The sequence below is a fragment of the Girardinichthys multiradiatus genome, chromosome 7 (assembly GCF_021462225.1).
Source record: "Girardinichthys multiradiatus isolate DD_20200921_A chromosome 7, DD_fGirMul_XY1, whole genome shotgun sequence".
Lineage (NCBI taxonomy): Eukaryota > Metazoa > Chordata > Actinopteri > Cyprinodontiformes > Goodeidae > Girardinichthys > Girardinichthys multiradiatus.
In genome coordinates this window covers 32,334,682-32,353,012 of record NC_061800.1, presented here as the reverse complement: position 1 = coordinate 32,353,012, position 18,331 = coordinate 32,334,682, and the positions used below count along the sequence as shown (strand labels likewise).

The window sequence follows — 18,331 nt, the reverse complement described above, 5'->3', positions numbered from 1 at the left end:
AGCCTGATTGATTACGTTTAAAACGTCACCGTGCTGATGTTCATTTATTACATTTTCACTGTTAGCAGGAGATGCATTTAAAACGATGTTATCTGCTACTTCTGCATTAACGGGAATTTCGTTAAGTTCATTAACTAAATTTCTTATTTCATCCAGGGCAAGTCTGATTATTTGATCAGAACTAACTGCTACGTCCGTATTGAAATGACCCCCGTGATGATCTGCGGCAGGTGACGTAGAAGGATTCTGATGAGTGTCAGGTGGATCATTTTGCTCAATACTGAGTGGACAAAATGCGCTATTTAAATCGTAAAGAGCCTGATTGATTACGTTTAAAACGTCACCGTGCTGATGTTCATTTATTACATTTTCACTGTTAGCAGGAGATGCATTTAAAACGATGTTATCTGCTACTTCTGCATTAACGGGAATTTCGTTAAGTTCATTAACTAAATTTCTTATTTCATCCAGGGCAAGTCTGATTCGGTTATCCATTTCTATGAACATAAGAAAAAAAATAAAATAAAACTAACCTACAGAAAAAAACAAAAAACAAAAACAAAACACAGTGATCAGTTCAGTTTAAAATCACCTTGATGTCACCAAAATGCTTCTTTAACAGAATCTGACATGCTGCCAGAAGCGTTAACGATGAGGCCTTATTACGAAGATCCCGTGAGGCTGTAGAGACTGTCTTCCTGCGTTGTCCGTTTCTGTGGCCAATCTGTCCTACCACCAACGTTACCTCTGTAAGGAGAATGAACAAAAAATAAATAAATAAATTAAAATATATACATATATTGAAATAATCACATTAAAGCTGGAAAAAAAACAAAGGAATTCAAATTAATTCAGTATGTATGTATGAATTAAAACGTACCGTTCATTAATCCACTCACTAGCGTTGCTCTGCTTTGTAGCGCAGAGAGTCGCTGTCTTTTGGCCGGGGTTAAATATTCTGTAAAAACAGAAGACAATAAAAGTTATCTTACGCTGCGCAGCACAGCGTTCATAAATAAAACGAAAAATAGTTTTTAAAATACACAAGTTGTTTTTTTTTTTTTTTATCTTACTCCGATTCTTTGCGGTAAAACCTCCAGATTTCACTTCTTGTTGAACTGAAACGGTGCCTCTCTGCTGAAAGCTGTCTTGATCTTTGAAAAGCGACCTTCTGGTGGGCGGATTCAATGTGGCATCTTTGGATGTATCTGTAAACAGGTTTATATGACATTTTATTGAACTATGCTTAAAATACATATATATTGTTTTTAGTTAATTTTTATTTATTTTTTCTACCCTGCTGCTGCCGCTGCTGCTACTGCTGCTCGACAGCTGTGTCTTCCACAGAGCTCTCAGTCAAATCTGTAAACAGTTTTTATCTGAGGTTTAAAATACATTCACTCTCAAAGAAAAATAGATAGTTCTTAGGACTTACTTACTTTCTGGTGGTGCCGGTAACTTATCCGGTGTGTCTTCAGGGGAAATGATGATAATTGACGGAGGAGTATTCAAAGAATCAGTTTTAATTTCTGTGTTAAAAGAAAGTTCAGTTGTTGTTGCGTGTTTCTCTTGTTTGGAAATAATTCGCCTTCTCAATTTTGACTGTCGATTCCAGCCACTGAACCCTCCAACTTGATCATTCGGGTTTACCTCTCTCATCAAATCTATAAATTGAAACATTGTCAAGGGTTAACTATAATATATATATATATATATATATATATTTTTTTATTGCATTTAACATTTACTTACCATAATCTGATTGTGTCAAGATGAAATCATCAAGGTCATCAGCGATGGGTTCTATGACAAAGAAACAAATATATATATATATATATATATATATATATATATATATATATATATATATATATATATAAACAACATATATAAACAAAATTAGAGAACATTCACATGCATTTAATGATTTCTTAAAAATGAATACTTACTTACTTACTTACTTACGTTTAAAGATGTCATTGTGCTTTTGTGAATTATCAGAAGTAGAAGCCACAATTTCCGGGTTTCCTGAAATATTTACCGACATTTTTTCTTGTCAGTACTGGTATTTTCAATGTAACAAGTGTTATGGTTCAAAGACATTCAGCATTTGAAGACCCTGACACTGAGGTTAGCCAATGAAACAGCCCCCGAACAACATTTTACAAACAGTATTTATACCAGAACATGACAGTGTTATCTTAACTGCAAAGACTATGTTTTTAAGACCAAAACCCTTGAGTTCAAAGGTAATATGGTTATCTAAGAAACAGACGTAACTGCCCCTTCCTGACATCGCCCCTAACAGTTGGATATGGTATAACTGTAACTCCCCTGAATAACCTTTTACTCTAAGATGAAAAAGTAAATGTTTTAGAAAAGCTACAGGTAACTAAAATTATCATTCCTTTTTCCTAAAATGGAGTCTCTCATGATTCAATAACAAACACATCATTGCTAGAGTCAATTTGTAACTTGGAAACAGTATACTGAAGTTCTTTTTTTTTTCTGTTAATCTCATATTCGTCTTACCTCTTTCAGCTGCTTTTCCAGTATGTTGACGCAGAAGCTGAAGGTTTTTCTCGTTCCATCGATGTAGTGAAGCACAATCTTTTAATTTACTTTGTTGGTCTTTTCTATTTTGAACTGATTTAGACTGGCTCATATATTCAACAAATAGGTCCTGCTGTAAAGCAAAATGAACTTACAATTCTGTCAGGTTACACAGTTCATTTATTAGGATTTCATGTTATAGGTCAACATTAAGTTGATTATACCTTTAAAATATAAAAGGATGCATGTCTTTTTTTTTGTTTTTTAGATGTATTAACGCCTGAAAAAACATACAGATTATTAATAACACCCTTAAACACACCCCTGTGTGTTTTAATTGGCTCATTTAAGGCCTTCCCCGTAACACCCTTAAACACACCCCTGTGTTTTAATTGACTCATTTAAGGTATCGCCCCTAATGACGACAACCAATCAGCATCCACTGTTACGCCCCCTTGGACACACCACCTGCTTGACCACGTGACCTCCTGCCCACATGGCAACCACATGGCGCCCACATGGCCCCCACCGGAAGTCCCGCCCTCACCGGAAGTCCCGCCCACCTGTCAAAATGTTTGATGAAAGGGTGTACTTAAATTCTCTCTCCCAGCCTGGTTCATCACTCAAAACCCCAATCATGGGTAAGACTGCCGACCTGACTGCTGTCCAGAAGGCCACTATTGACACCCTCAAGCAAGAGGGTAAGACACAGAAAGAAATTTCTGAACGAATAGGCTGTTCCCAGAGTGCTGTATCAAGGCACCTCAGTGGGAAGTCTGTGGGAAGGAAAAAGTGTGGCAGAAAACGCTGCACAACGAGAAGAGGTGACCGGACCCTGAGGAAGATTGTGGAGAAGGGCCAATTCCAGACCTTGGGGGACCTGCGGAAGCAGTGGACTGAGTCTGGAGTAGAAACATCCAGAGCCACCGTGCACAGGCGTGTGCAGGAATGGACTACAGGTGCCGCATTCCCCAGGTCAAGCCACTTTTGAACCAGAAACAGCGGCAGAAGCGCCTGACCCGGGCTACAGAGAAGCAGCACTGGACTGTTGCTCAGTGGTCCAAAGTACTTTTCGGATGAAAGCAAACTCTCCATGTCATTCGGAAATCAAGGTGCCAGAGTCTGGAGGAAGACTGGATAGAAGGAAATGCCAAAATGCCAGAAGTCCAGTGTCAAGTACCCACAGTCAGTGATGGTCTGGGGTGCCGTGTCAGCTGCTGGTGTTGGTCCACTGTGTTTTATCAAGGGCAGGGTCAATGCAGGTAGCTATCAGGAGATTTTGGAGCACTTCATGCTTCCATCTGCTGAAAAGCTTTATGGAGATGAATATTTCATTTTTCAGCACGACCTGGCACCTGCTCACAGTGCCAAAACCACTGGTAAATGGTTTACTGACCATGGTATCACTGTGCTCAATTGGCCTGCCAACTCTCCTGACCTGAACCCCATAGAGAATCTGTGGGATATTGTGAAGAGAACGTTGAGAGACTCAAGACCCAACACTCTGGATGAGCTAAAGGCCACTATCGAAGCATCCTGGGCCTCCATAAGACCTCAACAGTGCCACAGGCTGATTGCCTCCATGCCACGCCGCATTGAAGCAGTCATTTCTGCCAAAGGATTCCCGACCAAGTATTGAGTGCATAACTGTACATGATTATTTGAAGGTTGACGTTTTTTGTATTAAAAACACTTTTCTTTTATTTCGGATGAAATATGCTAATTTTGTGAGATAGGAATGTTGGGTTTATGATTATTGATTGATTAATCTTTATCAATAATTATAATTACAAATCATAACCTTACAAAATCAACTTCCTAACCAAAATCCTCATTTATGAATCAAGACCAGAGATGTTTCTGGTGTTGTAATTGTGGCTGAACGCCTTTGACAATTACAACCGTTAAATACTCCGTAATAATTAATAACTATTGCCGGAGATGTCACTGTTTAATCGATCGTTTCTGTTGAAACGTGTGGAACGTTAACCTTATTTTGACTGACGAATCACTTTCGCACACAATGAACACAAAACGCTCTCTCTTTATCTATGTGAATATTTATTCATTTTCACCTACTCAACATGCAAAATTCTACAAACACAGGGGTAACACATCTCAATAAACAAACGGTAGTGGGTATGTATTGAATCAACCAGCAGTTTATGGCAAACGAAGGAAATGAGAATATGAGTGGTGGTGTGGTGGCGAGTGGTGGGGGGTTGGAGCGCAGCTCTGACTGTCCTTTATGATCTTCTGATCATAAAACTTCCCCCTAACTCCTGAGCACAAAGGATTCTAACTTTTGGCGGCAATCTAGCACAGTGAGATTGAAGACAAAAGAGAAATGGATAATTTTACCATGAGGTCGTTTAACAGTCCAGTCTTACAACGCACCCGCGTTGACTCTCAGATAGTAAAACACAAGCAGCTCTAGGACCGCGGCGGATCCCGATATCAACATAACACATCAAAGTTTCAATAAGCAAGGTTACATGCACATATTATTCAGAACACATGAGATCCTAACCAGCGTTTCTGATCGCTTTTACAACCTCTGACCCTGCCCAGGCCTTCTAATAAAGAAATAAAAGATTAAATATAAGATGGGTTTTACTTGTTGAAGCTTCCTTCCGGGCAGCGAGTGGGAGGAAAAAAAAAGGGGGCTGAGTGTTGTTGCGCGTCCGCAGTTACACACCAAGAGAGCGGTCAGTCCTGTCCTTTGTTGCTTTTTGACGAAAAGGAAAAATAGGATCTAACCATCAGCAGTCGACTAGGGATGAAACACGATGTTTGTTTCCTCGAACTCCGTGTTTTAGTTACGTGTTAACTCACGTCTTCGATCGGCAAAGTGAAATTCCTGGCCTTCTTAGTCCAAAAACCTCAGTTATGAATTGTTCGTTGGCCAACAAGAGAGAGAAAATAACTGGAAACTCCACGTGGGATTTCTGTTACTTCCAAGGACGCTCCAGTTGCGTGGCGACCCCGTCAAGATTGCCAGCTGGAAAGCGAAGGGGTGAAACCTTACAACCCCAAAATATTATTGAGTGTTTACTTAGTTATCAACTCTAACAAATGATGTTCTGGGACTATTATTCACTAGCTTGAAAACTAACAACCTTTCTGTTGACTAGCCTTAATGCTAGCACACGTGTTCTTACCGGCTGGCCATTGGGCTAACAAATAAGCTAGCTAAAGTGTTAAGCTAGAAGATAGCTTACACCAAAATCAACACATACCTTTAAAATACCAGGGTTACAATGCGTAAGCGCGGACGGCGCGTTATGAGCAATGTTCTGGTTGAAACCACCCTTTAAATAAAGTTTATCTTAGCTTTAAAACATACAAAGAACACGAAACCGGCGCGTGCCGTAGCTAGCCTACTAGCGCTAAAGATAGCCAGGTTCCACAAAACAAACTTCATAACATGAAAACGTTTAGATCATTTCATGTTAAACCTATCTGTTAATCTGCCCAAACCCAACCTCTGACCATGGTGAGTAAACGTTGTCCAAGGGCGATGAAGTTCGAATAAACGTCCACAGTCAACAAGTGGTTGGTTTTCAGCTAACCTCTGCGTTCGCTCTGCAATAGCGTTAGCTCCGGAGGGCTGGGCGGCTGTTCGGTACCGTAACACAGTGGTGCAAGCCGTAGTCCGTCCTTGCGGCTCGGCTTGTAGAAACAGCTTCTCCACCAGGATCTCTCCTCGATACAGTTTTGCTTCTGTGGGGCCTCGAAGAGAAAATGTAAGCAACTCTTACACCTTAATTTCCCCGTTCATGAATGAAAATACCGGATACACAGACAGTATTTCATTCTACTTAACTTTGCATATGATCGATGATCGTATGGCTTTGGATCCAGTTGAATTTTTGTCTTTTTGCCAGCAAAAGACATCAGTGCGCTTTCCTCTCCTATCCGGTACCTCTGGAAGGCCGCGTGGAAGAGAAAGACTTGTGGAAAGGTGGGGGCTTTTATTTGGGTAATGGCGCCACAGGAAGTCCGCAGTTACCCCCTTTCCTGGCTGTGCTGGAAGAAGGTTAATGCACTTTATTTTGAAAAGTTCCAGGAAAGTATGTACCGGAGTTTTAGTGTTGAAACCCATGGCTGTGGTCCCAACAGGAATTTTGGGTTTTCATGAGCTGTATGCCACAATCATCCGTATTAAGACAATAAAAGACCTGAAATATTTCAGTTAGTGTGCAATGAATCTAAAATATATGAATGTTAAATTTTCATCATTACATTATGGAAAATAATGAACTTTATCACAATATGCTAATATTTTGACAATGACCTGTATATGCCACACCTCTTTGATACAGCAACTACAGGCGCACGTTCTGAAAGCACACATTGTTCTATAATCTCACGAAATGGGCTTTCATGATGTGAATGACAAAAAAAACAAAAAAAACATAGGGGGGTGTTTCAAGTTTAGAAAGGAGATAGAATCCCTTTCTTATTTGTCGTATGTAAACCCCGTATTCCACACAAACCACGACCACCATGTCAAAATTTTAGAATTATTATTATTATTATTAGTTTAATCGTAAAAAGTTCCTCCATTGGTAACAGTCATATTTTAAACTTACTCAATGCTCTAGCCATCTAGAATTTGTCGCAAAACTTCTGAGCTGTTCAAAATTCTGGTGCCGAACTCCCAAATACATAATATCTCATTTAATTCTGAACAAATTCCTAATTCATTCTTATTGATTCCTAATTGATTTGTAGGCGTTCCTATGTATTCTTAACTTAATTGAGGATTCCTGAAGCATTGTCTTGATCACATGGTTATTTTACTTCCTAAAACTGGCCGAATTTCTATTTTCCCCTTGGAAATAAAATAAAAAAAGAAAGAAAAGTAAAAATAAATAAATAAATAATTTAAAATTCAATTAAACAAATTTAAAACAAATTAAACTCTGTTCTTTAAATTTTGTTTCTTATTACACTTCTTGTCCAAAAACAAGCACTTTAGTTTTCACATTTATTGGAAAAAACAATCACTTCACTTCATTTTAACTTATTCCCTCTTTTTTATTATGTCTTGAAGGAAAATTTCCACAAATTGTCAAGAAAAGTAAGGAATTCAAATTTAATGGTATCTGATTCTTAGATGCATTTTGCATTTTTTTAACTGGTTCCTAACATTGTACAGTATTCCTAATAGATGCTTGTAAATCATACTGAATTCTTGACAATGTTTGTGCAAATCAAGTAGAATCTCACAATTTACACTATATTGCCAAAGTATTTGTCTGTCTACTTTCAGATGCACATGGACTTTGGTGACATCCTATTCTTAATCTATAAGGTCCATCTTGTTGTTAGTTCGACCTTTGCCATCAATAGTAACTTCAACTATTCTGTAAATATCTTCCACAAAGTTTAGAAGTGTGTTCATAGATGAGTAAACCAGAATTGCAGTCTCCGCTCCAATTTATGACCCAATACTTTTGGTAATATAGTGTATCTTTATTTATTATACCTGTGTCATAACTGAATCTTACAGCATTACAGATTGGATCTGAATCCTCATGAATCCTTCACTTTAGCAGTTCTTGGCGATTTGTATTATTTATGGTCTTTGTGGAATAGCAGCATGTACCATTGGCATTTTGCACACATGAATACACTGCAAAATCTTACCCCATTTCAAAGCATCGTTTTCTGGGCAAAAATATACCACAGCTGGGCATGGTGGAAAAAATTTTGACATTTACCAGAGGACATTTCTCTGATGTCTAGGTGGTGCTCATGTATAAATAGATGCCAGGAAACCTTTGTCAGACATGGTGACTCCCACCCATCAAACAATAATTCCTGTTGCTCTCAAAACTCTGGGGCTTGTTTAAGCACCAAAGCAAGGGTAAACCATCACTAATGTGACATCCTTTATTCTGAACAGTGTAATGTCTTAAATTATCCATGTTTCACCTTTGTACGTGGAGAGGGCTAAGAGAGTTACGCCATGAAATTCATGTAAAACCTGGCTGCATGTTGGTGGAGCAAACATTCAGTCACCATTTGGCTGGAAATTTGTGGTTGCAAAACTGAGTTGGGGTTCAGGCCACTGGCGCCAGAATATAGGTCCCCCCATATTCTGGCACGAACCCCGCTCCTCCACTTTACAGCCCTGCCTAGCCGTGATCTGGTTCCACCAGATATTCACGTGGGCTGAACTCATTTGTGCTTAGAGGCTGCGACGGATCTTTCTTTCTCTCTCTCTCTCTCTCCAACGATCTTGCTGGCTAGAGACAGATAGAGGATCTTGAAACCGGATAGCACTGCAAAAACACGTGCACTGCGATATACTTACATGCACAATGAGATCAAAAGCACAAAATAACACCAGTTATTTAAGCAGTTAACTCGTTTAACTCAATGAATATGCAGTACTGGGTGTTTCAGCACAAAGTTGTCAAATTCTGGGAAGAATGGATACCAACATTTTTATATAACACCTGCAGTGTTCTGAACTGACTAAAACTGCAAATAATTGTGTTCATTATTAGTCATTCATGCGTGTCCCAAAGGCAGCTGCAATTTGGCAGGTTGCTATGTGGAGAAAATGCAGGCGGATGAAAATAATAGCAATGACCTTCTCTGTTCGTGTGAACATCCTTGAAATAATATAAGGAAAAATATAATCAGGATCTGCTGCAGTCTGTCAAGGTCATTGTGTTATTTTCTGAATGCAATCCTAGTCAGAAACGGCTGTCATATAAGCAGGGAGAGTGAAGGAGTGTGACCAATTTATGAAGAGCAAGGGGAAATCAGGGACATGAGGAACTGAACACAAGGTAAACAAAGGACTAGACTAAATAAAACCAAGGGAAAAACAAATCCTAAGGAAAATGTAACTAGACACCAGAATCAGAAAGTAACAATAACTGAACAAGAGATCCACCAGACCTGAATGAACAGAAAAAACCTGGCTGAAAAAGGAAACAAAAACACAACACTGACACAAACTCAAAAACCTAACACTGACAGATCATGACAGGAGAACTTCTGTTTTACTTGTTGTTTTGCCAGCAGAAGTTCTGCAAAAACTGTTCAACAACATTACAATTCTTTACAATTGTTGCTTAAAGAGCTCCATGAAAAGGGTACAGTGAAACTACATAGTAAACAGAAAGCAAAATATGCATCAGTTCTTTGTTATGTAGAATAAATGCACCAAATAATCCGCTGGTGAAAGAAAACATGCATAAAAATGAACCTTAGCTGTTGCTAATAAAAAAAACATCATTTTAACGATCTTTTATATGCTAATTAGATCGTTAACTTGGGATAAGGTTAATTCCTGGTACAAACACATTCACAAATGATCTCTAAATTAGCTCTAATAAAACATATAATGTTAAACAGAACATAGATTAAACTTACAGCCATTGCTTTCGAAAGTGTGATTAAAGATTTATGACACAGCAGGCAAAGTTTGCTCGTTGATAGACAAGTATTTTCTCCATAAAGCGTCTTTCCAACTAACTACTGCTTCTGCTACCCATAATGCATTGCAACCTAGGAATTCACCTTCAAAATAAAATACATGATGCTGGCTGCATAGACATCCTTTTTCTTTTAACATGAATTATTACAAATGAACAATTACATTTTTTATTACTAAATTATGAACTATTTCCAACTTTTATCACTGGGCAGAACAGTCAGGAAAAAGACAAAGGTCATGATCTTCAAAGATCCCAAATAGGAGGCGCTAAATTGGTTGGACACAAAAAAAAGTGCAATAAGTGGGAGTGTTGCAAGCGATTTTCCAAGATTGAGCATGCAATGGATAACAGAAGCAAAAGAGATGCAGACCGCCCTATTTAAATGAGGAAATTGCGTGTGCTACTGGCTGGGTTCTACTGCCCCCAGCAGATCTTGGAAAAACAAACAGATGTTGCGCTGCATCATTATAATGATCCAGTTGCCAAATATTCCTTCTGTTTCATTCTGCTCCTTCTTTTCTGGAATGCTACAATTTATTAACCTTTCTAGTATCTATTCACAGCAACAGGTTTGTCATCACAGCCTCTTTCCACACGAGATTATTTCTCCTTTCTGTTCATTTGTGCAGGGCGCCTCTGAGTGCGTAATTGTGCATGCAGAGGGCTGAGTTTGAAGTTGTTCTGTCGGCAGATGCTTTATGCAGTAAGACAAAGACTGAATTCTGCTCCGCCTTTAATCAAAATATTGGATTATAGTCTATTGCACACAAGGGCAGAACTGTGTCCAGAGTGGCACACGTCCTTCGCCATCGGTGCGCACACAGGGAAGCTGTTCAATGATGCGTCTAGGAATGCACACAGCTTGTTAATTGTTTTGCTGGACATAGCTCACAATGGTTGGAGCTAACAAATTGGTCAATCAATATTAACAATAAAAAGGCAAATATGTCTGTCAATTGGTTTATTATATGTTTGCCTCCTTTGAACTTTTAATCATTTTCCGAGTTCTTTTTGTTTTTAGTGTATATGTTTCAAGAATTCGGAGTGTATCATACACAGCCAAAATATTTAACCCTGAATGTAACATTAGCAACATAAAAATAGTTGGTTGTAGGAGTTGGCTATCTGTAAATTATAGCATAAACATAACGTCACATAACCGCCTTGCAAAGAATTTAAATCGAACATTTACGTATATAAAAATAAATTATTTTCCAACGATTTTACTAAATTTGTTTTGTTTGTTTTGCCAATATTTTAAATTATTTAAAATCTTTGAATTACATTCAAAGAACACAATCAAACTGATCCAGCTCCAATTGCTCTTTAATGACACAATGTAACTGTCAATAATGCAATTTATTTTGTTAAGTGATAAGGTTAAAGCATACACTATCTTTCTCACCACATGGAATAGGCTGCCTAAAAATGATAAATTTCCACCTGCTAAAATCTGATTTTAGCATCCAGTTTGTAAATGAAGGATTGCATCTGCCTTATAATGACTTTATTTATTTCCTATTAATTATATTATCAACATCAAAACACAGAGGGTCCTTTGCATGGAGTGCAATTAGAGTTAAACCGGCTGTTTGTGCTTCCCCGGCGGATGGTCAGTTATGTGCGCATCTCTGCATGATCAGGTTTGAACGCCTTCAGCCTTGAGCATGCCTAACCTCTAACAGCATACATCCAAAAGTTTCACCCTTCATCAACTGGTGGTTTGGACAACTGAGTAGCCCATAGCAGTAATCCAAACCTCGACAGTCACTTCTGTTATCGACTGCTCATTCCCTAATATTAAAAATGGCATGTGGTATATCCCCAAGGGTGCTGTTTTAATAAGCTTGGCTTAACCTGTTGAGCCCTAAGGAGTTTTAGAGCAATTTCCGCCTGAAATTACATACCTTAAATAAATCAAGTATAGCTCCACAACTACAAGGACTACATGCAAACTTTTGGTACCTGTGTAAAGGTAAGACATAAATGAATATATTTCCAGTGGAACCACTGCTGCAACTGTTACTATGTCTGATTTATTCATGATTAAAAACAGAAAAGTGTCTATTTTTTGGCCCCCGCCTACATTCTGTTTCTAAATAAACATTATAAAACAACATTAAAATCCTTTGGAAATCCTAGGAGAATCCCCAGGTTGTATTCATCAACATCTTGGCTATAACTGCAAATTTGGACTGAATTAGTTGAAACATTTATGTTCCACAAAGGTTTTAGTGGGCAATGTGGCAGGCGGAGCTGGGATTTCGGCACAATTTAGCCAAATGCCTCTGGTCATGACATTTACCCTGTGTATAATCAAAATGTATCATTGTGCACAGCATAATATCAATATAATAAATAAAAACAAGTGGAATTGTATAGTTTTATCTCCATACAATGGGATTTTATTGAAAACAAGAATTTTCAATTGTTCTTTGTGCATTTTTATTTGTGTTCTGGATTATGGTCCGGACAGTGCTTGCACTAATAAACAGTTTGAAAAGGCTCAGCGGTGACCAGGATTTTGTGGTGTCAATTCGGGGTCCTGGCAGATGGATCAGTGTAAATGTAGGTGCTTGTGGCTCAGTGTCGGGCTCACTTGGAGAGTGCCACGTCTGTGTTGACATCACCAGGTGGAGGGGTATCCTGACTCATCTGCCTCGAGCCTTGCTTCCCTCTCTTTGCTGGCCTGGATGAGATGCTCCTTTGTCTTGGGGCAGAAGCTCCCTTGTGTTTCACAGGTCTTGAGGCACTACGTAGATGATGGGCAGGTGGCTTATACTCATCTTCTTCTTCTGCTCCGTGGTCACTGCAGAAACAGAGAGAAATATGCTCAAGACTAAATTTGATTCAGCTTTTCTAAATGACATGCTAAAAAGGCTGTTGCATCTGACACTGACTTAAAATAAGCTTATGAATACAATGCTAACACTGTAATGACACATCAGGCATATTTTGTAACTACAATAGTGTGCAGAATAGATGTCTCACCTCAAAGAAGAAGACAATGACGTAACAGCTTCATAACATTCCTTGAACCAATTTCACATACAGGTAAATGTTTTCCCTTTGTACTACACACGGGGATTGGGATGTAGTTTTTTGCAAAGTTTTGTGATTACAGGATAATACATTGTCTCAGAATGTATTATTTTGTAATAAATTATTATTTATTATAAAGTAACAGTATAACTTACTTGTGAACTGGGTCCATAAGAAAAGATTTCTCTTCTTCCTCCATTTCAAAAATGTCGCTGCTGTCCGATGATTCTTCTATTTCAACATCACTGTTGTTCCAAAGTTGTCCTAAGCCTTCAAAAATAGTCATTTCCCTCTTATGTGCCATTATAAATATTGGTGTTCAAGGGAAAAAAATCACCACTGAAAGATATGTCAAAAACAACTCGCCAAGTGTTGTCTGGAGCGATGCGTAAAACACACTGTGCGTAAAGCAACCGTGAATCCGGATTTTACTACCTGCATTACGCACAGAAATTGCGTCACCGGACAATGTCTCACAACGTCACATTATACCCCATTGGAAAGGGGAGAGTTTGTAGATTTCAATGATACCAGCCGTGGGGGGTGTGGCAACAACATGTGTGTTTACTGTAGCGTTTTTCTGGATTAGTCAGCAACTTCCGGTGGAACTTTAAATGGCATCTTGTGTTTTTAAATTGCTACAAAACCAAACGTGTTTGTCAAAAACTAAGTTGGCGACTCGTTTCAGAAACATTAAAGACTCATCTTGCAAGGGGTTTAGAAAAAAAAAATGTCGGTGTTTGACCTACTTTTAGAGACGGCGAAAGATGAACGTCATTGTTTTCAATGACATTTCAATGATGTTCATCTTAACAGGTTGGCGTTTTCAATGACGTCAACCTGTTAACCCCCGCCGGCCTGCCGGGGGGCCTTAACAGGTTGAGGCAACCAATAAAAACCTTCTAAAATCTTTTAGATCTAGGCAGCAAGACTTTTTACCATCAACGAAAAAGCAATAAATAAGGTCAAATAATTCACGTCCACAATTTATCTAGAATTTCATGTTCTTTCCTTAATTAATAACGCTCTTGCAGCTCTTGCAGGGGTCAGTAACAGCTTAAATTCATCAACACATAATAATTGAATAATAGAAATAGAAAATAGAAATGAATCAATCAACTTATCTATCTAATCAAGCCTATCTTTCCCTGATGCTGAAACTAGTGACTCATCCATGCACCCGATGGGGATGTTTCTTCGGGAGACGAGTCGATTTTCTTGAATGAAAGGAAACTTAAATCTTCAGTTTTCTTCCTCTAAGTGGACAGGCACTGGTGCTCCAGGTGTCGATGGTCAAACAGGAAAATCTTTGTCATATGTCTCAGAAAACAGTAACTTCCAAAGGCAGGAGAATTGAAGGAAACCCTAGAGGTATAAATGAGGTTGGTTCAGGACTTCCAGAAGCATGAAACTTAGAGCAATCAGTTGTTCACCAACCAAGTTCACTTCAGTTGTCAGGGTAAAAGGCAATAGATGTAATCAGATTCTCAATTTTGAGCCATCGTCCTTTCAGGGCATATGGGTTGATCTTTTCATAGCAGAATTATCAGCGGGGCTGTGCCTCTGGACCTTTGATTCATCTGTAGCGTCTTTCTATGTCCCAACTTGTTCAATGGTCTTCTGCGAGGAAACAACCACTGTTCCCTTCTTTGGCACCACTTTTATAGTGCAGATGATCTCACTGGCCAGCCCTTTGTTAGGCTTCTCCGTTATTGCACATTACTTTTCGTGCCTAATACGTTATTGCCCAATACTTAGTCATATGGTCACAGTGACTTTCCTGAGCTGTTTTTCGGCCTTCAAGATACTTGTGGTCAGCACGCAGCTGGCTCTCGTCACTCCTAGTCAGCATACACTTCTCTCCCTTATCTGCTCAACCTTAAACTTTACACAGTATTACACATTCCATTCTCAGTTTTTTGCTTTTTATTCATACATCACAACTGATTAACATATCTCTTGCATATATAGCTGATTAAACCTTAATGTTTTATTTTAGTCATCAGTTCATATTTTAATCATTCTTATTCCTATTTATATGTATTTTAACTTGATAATCAAAGATCACTCATTCACTTGTAGAGAATAGAAAATCATAATACATAATTTCTTTGGTTACACTTTATACTTCTGCAAAAGATAAGAAAGTTAATATATATTTCCATACAGGCCTCTCCAGTCTTTAAGTTCCAGAATATGAACATATACTTGTTTTATTGATTCAACTGTGAGCATTTAATAAATGTTGCAAGGATTACATATGATGATCTCACCTTATTTTGACAGATATTAGCAGCGATGGTGCGCTGGAATGATCCAGACACAAGGAGAAAAGTTTTGCAAGGAGTTTTATCATGATATGTCATGGCTTTTGTTTGTGATTGGCTCCTAATCAAACCTTAGATACTGCTACATAAAATCCTCTATTATCATCTCTTTTTATTATTTTTATTTTTGACAATCCAAATCTGTTGACACATGTACACTCTCCCTCCTTCTGTCATTCTATCTATGCCTCCTTCTTGCCACAATGACTGTAGACATTTTTGTGTCCCAGTTAGTACCTGCAATTCAAGCATGCCAAATCTAGGTGCAAAAACAGCACCCACGATCCGTTTCAGGTTTGATAAATTGCGTTGCAGGCAGTAAGGGATTACACTTGCATATCCTCTGCCATACATTTGCACATTTAGGTCATTATTATATGTTTTGCAAAGTCAAGAAGGCAAACATGCTAAAAAAATTGCACCTGCCGTTCCGCTGATTTTACACATGCAATCTGATTAGTACCTTGTTTGTGTTGGAGTCTGGGTTGTTTTCATTGCCTGCTACTAACCTGTTACCATCACTAGGTGCCGCTGGAGCTAGAGGTGCCGAGGGTGTGACAGGTGTACTGCATCACATCATCAGCTGGGAACTATAAGAGGGCGGATTGTCAGCACTTCTATGCCTGAGTGTTTTTGCCTTCACAGTATCAACTACCTGGCCAGCCTCAAGCTAAGAACTTTGATCGTTCTAAGAGTTTGTAAAGCCTTGACTAACCTCTTGCTCTCCTTGCTCCAGGTGTTACTTGGATCATGTCACGCTCCCACTGGAGATTTTCACAGACGTTCCGTCGGATCATAACTTGGACTCGAGCCTTGCCTCCAGCTGGCAGTCAGCTCCTGGCATTTCCCAGTTCCGATCAGGCGGTACGTGTCCACCCTCCTTCGGCCCGCGTCTCCAGACCATCCGGGCTCCAGCGGACCCAGCCAGCCGTGCCTCCCAGACTCTACAGCCTCTCTCCCTGGCGGATCACGCCCACTTCTCGCTGTAAGCTTTGCAACATCAGTTTGATTATCTTGTTTCCCATGTCACTTACCGGTACCCGTTTCTCTTGCAGCGTGCAAGGTTTCCTGCCCACCCCGACTAATTTAATAAACAGCATCAAGGAAACACTTCTCTGAGTGTGTGTGTGTTCTCTGCATGTGGGTCAAGTCGGCCATAAAAAACATGACAGTTTGTAGATCAGTTCTCGTATGGATCTCATAATGCACACATTGGAGTGGTGTAGTATGAGGGGATCCTGGGACCTTATGGAAGAAAAAAAATGAAACAAAAAAACACCAGCAGAAGAATATGAGTAAAGCCTTTGAAACCCAAAAATCTTCTAAGTCCAAAGCTCCAGCCTGTCAGGGAGGCTAGTGACAACTTGAGTGTCCATGGGGAGGCAATTATGCTGGGTTGGGACACATGGCTGGCTCCCATCCATGGGTGGTTCTGGAGTAGAGACTTTTACCCAAAGTTTAACCCATTTCTAAGCATGGTTTTCTGTACCTTATGTATCCAACTCAATGTACACCTTATGTCCTGGATTGAAATATGAGCATAAAGGGTCATATGTTAGGTCTTTTCAACTTTGCCAGGTAGGATGTTGGAAACAAAAAATAATGAGTCAGTATGAGGATGTTCCAAGGGAGAGTGGTCTCATCAAAGGCTGCCCATCATTAAATTAACCAACAATGGATACTTGGGCATCAGAACTGGATCACTTACCTGGGGAACACAAGGCAACAGGATGTATTACAGCATATAGGCATCATGTGGGGAACATTTTAACTTGTTTTTGGTACATGCTTCTCACATTTAAGAGGTTTAAAGACTTGGCATTTAGTGGTACTATACAATAACATAATAGCCAGCAAAAATAATCCAGAAAACTCTGTCTATACACTATGTACAATATATTGTTTAATATACAATGTACTAAATAAGACCTTTTCATATTATATTCACACCAAGTAAATCAGTTGTAAATAGAAGTTATGGTTCAACAGCTCAGACACTGAATCAACATTAAGCAGAGAGATTTAGCAGTAAGCTCACAGTCTGACAGTTAGAGAAGCTCGAGGCAACATTGTTGATGGGCGAGAGATGAAAAATAGGCCTCCTCTCATCATGCCCTCACAACCATGGCACTGGAGGATGCCAAAAGGAGCTAAAAATTATGGCAGATAGAGGGAGAACAAATCTTCCAGACCTGTTGCCATTCTGGCTCCAAGTTCTGGCTATTAATTTCTGTGAGGAGTAGGAATAAAGGTTTGTGAGCATGATGGCAGTAGTAACAATACTGTGGCCAGGTACTGTAGCAATCTGTGGAGCTGCATTAAGCATGACATTACATGCTTGGAGGTGGAAGTGTAGGCAAAGCAAGCAAAGACGTGTTTCCAAATTCAGATATTCAGATATTAATACTCTTTAAACAGCATTTCCATTCCTGCTATAAATTACTTTAATTTTGTATACCTGACATAATCTTGTGTGCATTTGGCTGTCAAACACTGGCTGGGAAAATTCTTTGTTTATTTCAGCAGAGCTACATCATGAGCAGATTTGATATATTGTAGTTAAGGCTAGAGATAAATGTGTTTTACAAATGTCATCGGTGTCATTTTTTTTATCATTTCTGTGTGGTCTAAGTTTAATGCATTTACACCTTTGATGATACGGATCACTTGTTTAAAGAGCATTCTTGAGCAATTTAGGCATGAGCGATACAGGAATTATGTCTTTACTACAAAGCAAACCTTCATATTTTGCCACACGATGTGCTTGTTTCACAGGCATATTAACATCAAATTACAAATTATATAAACATTTTGATTATTTTATGCATTGACAAACATTGAACTCAATTGGGTGCATGTCTCTTAAACTTGTTTATAAATTTTTTAAAGCATCACAAGATGACTGTAGTCACTTCCCTAAGAGGATGACATGGGTAAGTACAACAG

General features: G+C 38.9%; 1 long non-coding RNA gene across 1 annotated transcript; it reads left to right on the top strand.

Moving 5' to 3' along the window:
• The first annotated feature begins 16,228 nt into the window (after positions 1-16,228).
• Positions 16,229-16,488, top strand: LOC124871831. The gene is made up of 2 exons (XR_007039124.1): positions 16,229-16,370; positions 16,441-16,488. It is a non-coding gene; the product is annotated as an uncharacterized LOC124871831 (long non-coding RNA).
• The last annotated feature ends 1,843 nt before the right edge of the window (positions 16,489-18,331 follow it).